The 6,780-nt window shown below is 46.8% G+C and overlaps 1 long non-coding RNA gene across 1 annotated transcript in view; it reads left to right on the top strand.

Annotated features, from left to right (window-relative positions):
- Positions 1–1,337: 1,337 nt before the first annotated feature.
- The window catches only part of LOC121673990, a 29,774-nt gene continuing 24,331 nt past the window's right edge, over positions 1,338–6,780 (top strand). Inside the window, exon 1 of the long non-coding RNA XR_006019386.1 lies at positions 1,338–3,718. This is a non-coding gene — a long non-coding RNA (uncharacterized LOC121673990). The remainder of the gene's footprint in view (positions 3,719–6,780) is intronic.

Below are 6,780 nucleotides of genomic sequence, written 5' to 3'. Positions count from 1 at the left end.
TGGCCACAATGATGGCAACAAAATCGGAATTTTCCATCCTGGAAATCATGAAAAAAAAAACGTTAAAAATGTGCTCCTTCCCAAAAATTTGTTGGACAAAGAAGGAGTGAACGAGGAGAACTCCAGGATGGCTGACATTCCAAAAATAATGAGTGTCTTGTGCATTATCAACAGAAAAAGTCAGGGAAAAAAGGGAATTCTTGTGAAGGCACAGGGAAATATCAATCCACAGCACTCCTGCTGCCAAAGCTGCCCCCGTTGCACTATGGAAATGAACCTTGGGAATTCTTTGGAATAACTCAATCAGAGTGAGTTTATTTCCCTGAATAAAATGAAATCCCATCGGAGCCTCTGCATTCTCCATCATTCAGGGGGAAACAATTAAATTGTTCCAGGAGCTCCTCGCTGCAGCCACTCCATGCTAAACACAGGATGGGTTTGATTAGCAGGAGATCTTTCCATGGGCATGGAATGACTTTGGAGTGCACTCTGCTGGACATGGACCAAGGGATTCAGCACCACCCGATCCTGCTTTATTTTCCAACCCCAAATCCATGCAGGAATCAGTTCCCCTTCCAGAAAAACCCACAGTGATTAAGGATGAAAAGGAATATCTTTATTTTAATCCAGTTTTGAGGGGAGATGATGGGATGCCGGGAGTTTCCTCCTGGATCACGTGGGATGGAACCTCTTGGGAAGGCGCTAAGGGATCAGTCTCACATTTGCCAGGAAGCTGGAGACGAACAAATTAAATTTTCCCTGGGTTATTGCACTTCAGGTGTCGCTGGTGATTCCTGGCCATGGACAGGGAGCTAAGAGGTGCCTGGAAAAAAGTGTTAATAAAATTCCAGCAGCGTGGATGCTGTGGAGCTGGATTAGGATTTGGAATATTCCCAGCTGAGGTGGTGTAAGGCGTGAGGATGATGAGGCCCTGGAACTGATTCCCAGAGAATCATGGAATCATTGAGGTTGGAAAAGCCCTCCCAGCCCACTGAGTCCACCCTGTGCCTGATGCCCACCTTGTCCCCAGCCCAGAGCACTGACTGCCACCTCCAGGAATTCCTGGGACACCTCCAGGGATGGGCACTCCAAAGCTCCCTGGGCAGCCCCTGCCAAGGCCTGAGCACCCTTTCCATGGGGAAATTCCTGCTGCTGTCCACCCTGAGCCTGCCCTGGCCCAGCCTGAGGCCGTTCCCTCTCCTCCTGTCCCTGTTCCCTGCGAGCAGAGCCCGACCCCCCCGGCTGCCCCCTCCTGTCAGGGACTTGTGCAGAGCCACAAGGGCCCCCCGGAGCCTCCTTTGCTCCAGGCTGAGCCCCTTTCCCAGCTCCCTCAGTCGCTCCTGGGGCTCCAGCCCCTTCCCAGCTCCCTCAGCCGCTCCTGGGGCTCCAGCCCCTTCCACATGGTGACTTCACTGCCTGTGACCTTCTGACCATCGTTTGTCTGTCCCACAACAACAGCACAAACACCGAGCACAGCCCTCCCCTTGACAACCCAGGACAAAGACCCTCCCTGCAATCCTCCCCTGCGCTCTGAATCCAATTATTTTTCCCAATTCAGGCCAATGAAAGGAATCTGAGACTAAAATCGGGAGGAATTTGGCATCAGGTGCATTTCGAGGCGTAGTCGAGGTGAAATGGACGGGAACGGCTCCTGGCTCTCACGCGGGGTTGTAATTGTGTAATAAGCACCGAGTTTGCTGCAAAATCTGTCTTTTAATTTCTCTCCAGTTTAGGAGGCACTTCACACACCTGCCTAATAATTTGAACAATAATAGCTCACGGCAACGAGTTCTCCAGGTGAATTCCAGACATTAATTGCTCCTTTTTCATCTCTTTTCAGCCAAGATGTTTTTCTGTTCCTGTTCCAGATGAGTCAGGCTTTTCCTTCCCCGTTTTAATGTCTCTTTTTCATCTGTGCAAGCTGGGTTCAAAGGGGGAACCTCTTTCAGTTCAGCTTGGGTGAAATCCAATCCGTTTGGAGCATCCTTTGCCTTATTTTCCTGCTTTTCCAATGGGATGAGCAGGAAGGAGCAGCCCATGATGGACATCCTCAGAGTCAGCGTGAAGGGAAGTTTGGATTTTTGCAATCACCAATCTTCCTGGACAAACTGGGGAAGGAGTTGGTGGTGGATGTGATGGAGGATCAGGGATATGGAATCTCATGGAGCTACTCCTCAAAGGAATTGCCCAATAAATTCAAATATCAATTATTCTCGGAATCTTTGATAGTCTCTTCAAATTCCTGCCTTTTGAGGGCAAAACATATCTGGCCACTTTATTAACAAGCTATCAGTTATTTATGGAATTCCTGTATTATTCGTAAACCAGAAAAGCAAAGCGGGTTTCCCTACTGAAGGGCACAAGTGGGAGCAGGAAGAAGGAAAAAATCCCCTCCCATACAACAATTATTTGAGGATAAATTACGGAATTTTAAAGATCACTTTTCAGATGGGACAACTCTTCATTCCACAAGAGATGGTTTGGATTATTTTCACTTGGAACTGGGAGTTTCCACCCAGTTTCTGGGGCGAAAGGGTTTGATTTAGGATTTGAGCCAGATTTCAGAGGAGACGGGCTCGGAATTTGCTGTCCTGATTTAATTATTCAGCTTTGCTGTTGTTTCAGAATACCTTGGGTTCTCCTCAAGTTTTACAGCCGTCAGTGAGGTCGGAGAGGCACCACTCTGAGGTGGTTTTGTGGGATTGATGGGATTGTGCAGGGCCAGGACTCTGATCCTTGTGGGTCCCTTCCGACTCGGGATATTCCATGATTTTAAGCAGGATTTTTCCACCCTGAGCCTCATGGTTCAACCTTACCCTTTTGCATCTTTGGTCTCTGTGGAAATCATTCCAAAATCATTTCTAACCTGATTTTATTTTGTGTTTCATCCATGTCGTAAATAATTAAGGTCACTTTGCCATCCAGCTTCGAGTCACATTTGCATAAATTCATATTAAACCCATTTTTGGTAAAAATCTTGATGGTGGTTCTTTGAGGGACCCTAAATCACTCATTTGGGATGACTTTTGAAGTCAGCAGGAGCCTAAATCAGGACCTGATGCAGTTTGCTGAGAAAAAAATCAAGATTTTATGGATAATATGAGGGGTTTTTTGGTATTGCTTGTGGGGTCTTCTTGATGAAGGAAAAATGCACTGGGAATGGTTTTCCCTATGAAAGGAAGCTTGGAATGGACCTTGGAATCCATCTGGGAGTTGCCAGCATCAACAGGATGGAAAAGCAACTCCCCCAGAGCAAAAGCTGAGTTTCCTCATTCCCACCTCCATCAAAATGAATGGAAGCAAAACCTTGAATAATTCCAAGCCTGGAAAACTGGGAAAATACATGAGGGAAAATAAATATAAGGATAAAAGAGGGGTTGAAGGTCGGGATGATTTAGCCATGGGATAGTTCTGCCTTTGATGGAAAGGATAATAAAGGATTTTCTCCAAAGCTGGGGCTGATAAATGATTGTGTTTGACTGCATCCCACACTCGGGAATTCCCTGGGATTTGTTTTTTTCCTTTAATTATCCAAATGTGATAAGAGGAGCTCGTTCTCCTCTCTCCCAACAGGGACGAGGAAGAAACTCCCAATATTAAACAGTTTGCTCAGAGCTGCACCTTTGCTTGGCCTCAGGCAGCTCCATCCCGATTAAAGCACGGGAAGAATTGGAAAACACGGGAAGAGCTGGAAAACACGGGAAGAACTGGAAAACAGGTTCTGTGTTAATAAACACCACTGAGAATTTGCTTTCCAGGCACAGTTTTAAAGGAATTTTAAGGATTGAATCCTGGATATCAATGTGGAAACAGAGACTTGGAGTCTTTGGTGTCCTCCACCAGGGAAATCCCACAGGGAAGTGCAAGGATTTGGAGGAATTGTCTCAATAAGGAGATGTCTTTGGGAATTTTCGTGCCTGGTTCAGAGCAGAGATTCCTCTGGGCATGTCCTGTCCATGGGCAGGGACATCTCCCACTGTCCCAGGCTGCTCCAAGCCTCATCCAACCTGGCCTGGGACAATTCCAGAGATCCAGGGGCAGCCACAGCTTCTCTGGGCACCCTTAGGCCTCCCCACCTTCCCAGCCAGGAATTCCTTCCTAAAATATTCCCACCAGGAGATCAAACACCCCACCAGTAGCTGGGTAAAGCCACAGATTTCCCTGGAAGTACAGGAACCTCAAGGATCCTGAGAATGAGCAGAGAATTCTCAGCAGGGAATGTCTGGAAAGGCCAATTCTTATACTCAGAAAGGATGAAAGGAAAATGAGAGTGGCCAACAGATGATGTGGGTGTGCACACAAAAAGGGCTAAATAGGAAGGAAATTAGAGATAATTCAGAAAACTCAAATGCTGCATGAAATTCCCTTTGTTTTCCATAAGGAGAAGGAATCCAGGAGTCAGAACCCTCCATCCTTCTGAAATGAAAGTGATGCAGCCAAAATTGCAGGATAGGAGAGGCAAGAAAACCTCCAAGTGCTGCGTGTGGAGAAGCTGGATTTTAATCTTGCTGCATTTTTCACTCCTTTTGGTACCGAAAAAACCCCAAAAGAAAATTCTACTCTCAAGATCTTGAGAGTCAGATCTTGGTGGGTTTAAAACATCCAAAAAAAACCACTGGGAAGGGCCTGGGAAGTTCTAAAATTGATTGGATAACTCATTATTCTGCTCAGCCTCCCAGTTCTTCCCAAAGGAAAGAGTAATTAAGGCTGTGGAAGCAAAGGAGACCAAAGGATAATTTCCATCCTCGTTTATCTCAGTTAAATTACAGCAGAGACATCGCTCACCTTCTTATCTTTCAGATATGGAAACAGGTTCTTAGATAAGGGAAATGTAGCTGGTCCAAGTGATCTCATTTAAGGGCAGCATTTGACTTTTCTCCCCACAGGGAATTATTCCTAAAGGTGGAGATGCTGGGATTAATCCCTGTATTTCCAGCTGGTCCATCTATGCTGAGCAGGAATTTCATGGGATGCAGAGGGAACTGCTCTGCCTTGGACAGATCCTATATAGAAAGAGCTCCAGGGTGGAAATTTGGGATATAACAGGTGCTTGTCCCAAGGAGTTTGGCTCCAGAGGATCCCAGATTTGTTTGGGCTGGAAGGGATTTAAATCCCATCATGTTCCAAGGGCAGGGACACCTTCCACTATCCCAGGTTGCTCCAAACTTCATCCAGCCTTGGACTTTTCCATCTGCCCCGGCTCATCCAGCTCAGCACATCCTCCCTTTGCCAGGTGGGACATGGAAATGCTGAATTAATCCTTGGATTTATTGAATATTTCCCAAATTCCACAGGAAGTAACTTCACCCCAATTTTGCCATCCGTGGTATTTGACCAGATTTTAAATTCACGGAATTTGAGGGTAATTTAGGTTCGGAGGGATTTATGGAATTCCTTGGACCCAACCTTGCTCTCGAAGCAGTGCAAAGTCAAATGAGGTAACCCCGAGTTCAGGCCAGTTTATTTCTGGATATCTCCAAGGATAAAGATTCCTTCTTACAGTCAGGATGAATTCACACATTTCTCCTTCCAAGAACTTTTCCCGCTTCATCTGTTTGCACAATTTTCCCAAGGAGCCAGGACTTTATTCACACCCTCCAAAATCTTATAATCTTAAATAAAAACCCCAAAACCTCTGGGAATGGGAAATCAGAGCTGGCTCCACCAAGGTGGGGTTTGGGAGACAAAAAGGCCAAAAAAAAAAAAAAGATAATTGTTCAGCCCTAATAATTATTTCCTTTGGAAAGGGTCGGAACTCCGTGTCTTGGGAACTTCTGGAGAAAGTGGAAGTTTCACACCTGGAAAATGGCTAAAACCTCCCACCCCCACAGGTGAAGGTGGTGTAAAATCCTGTAAAATCGTGTGTTCCCTTCAGGAACGGGCTGCTCCAGCCTGGATTCCCTGGAGGGTCACAAATCCCACCAGCAAACCTGGGCTCCTCTATCCATGGTCCTGCCAGGACCCTGCTCCAGGCTGTGCTCCCCTATCCATGGTCCTGCCAGGACCCTGCTCCAGGCTGTCCTCCTCTCTCCATGGTCCTGCCAGGACCCTGCTCCAGGCTGTCCTCCTCTATCCATGGTCCTGCCAGGACCCTGCTCCAGGCTGGGCTTCCCACAGGATCACAACCTCCTTTGGCCACATCCCCTGCTCCAGTGTGGGATTCTCCACGGGATTCTCCCCCTTTCTTAACTCTTTTATTCCCAAAACCCTGCTGGTGTTGCTGCTGGGCTCAGCCTTGACGTGGAGCCGGTGGAATTCCTTGACCGGGAGCCCATGGAATTGGTTCCATCAGGAACGGGGCAAGCTTTTGTCACCTTCTCAGAGATGCTACCCCTGCAGCCCCATTGCCACCAAAACTTTGCCCAAAAACCCAAACCACCTCAAAATAAAACATTTTTGTGCATTGAGTCCTGAGAGTTGTAATACACGTGGTGGTTTTTGGGGCATTCCTCACTCTGGGGCAGAGAATCTTCATTAATTATGTTTTAATTATGTTACTAATCAATCCTCAGAGATGAAAACAAATAAATTTTGCAGCTGTGGCCCTGAACTTGTTTCATTTCATGCTCACACTTGGTGCGACACCAAACGTGTCCCTCTGCTCGTGCCTTGGTTCCCTCAGCAGAGCTTCCCCTCGCAGCTAAAATCACACAAAGCTCATCAACCTTAATGAACTCATTAATGACAGCACTCAGGTAATTATGGCGATGAAGGCCATGGAAGTTCTTAAATAAATTAGAGGGGCTGTGCCAGAATGTGGCCTTTTTAGCAGGATTTATG

This window comes from Corvus kubaryi, unplaced genomic scaffold, assembly GCF_017639235.1.
Source record: "Corvus kubaryi isolate FWS band 111438036 unplaced genomic scaffold, C.kubaryi_AGA036_p1.0 66, whole genome shotgun sequence".
NCBI lineage: Eukaryota > Metazoa > Chordata > Aves > Passeriformes > Corvidae > Corvus > Corvus kubaryi.
Note: the sequence above shows the minus strand (reverse complement) of the source record. Positions and strands in the feature narration are given on the sequence as shown.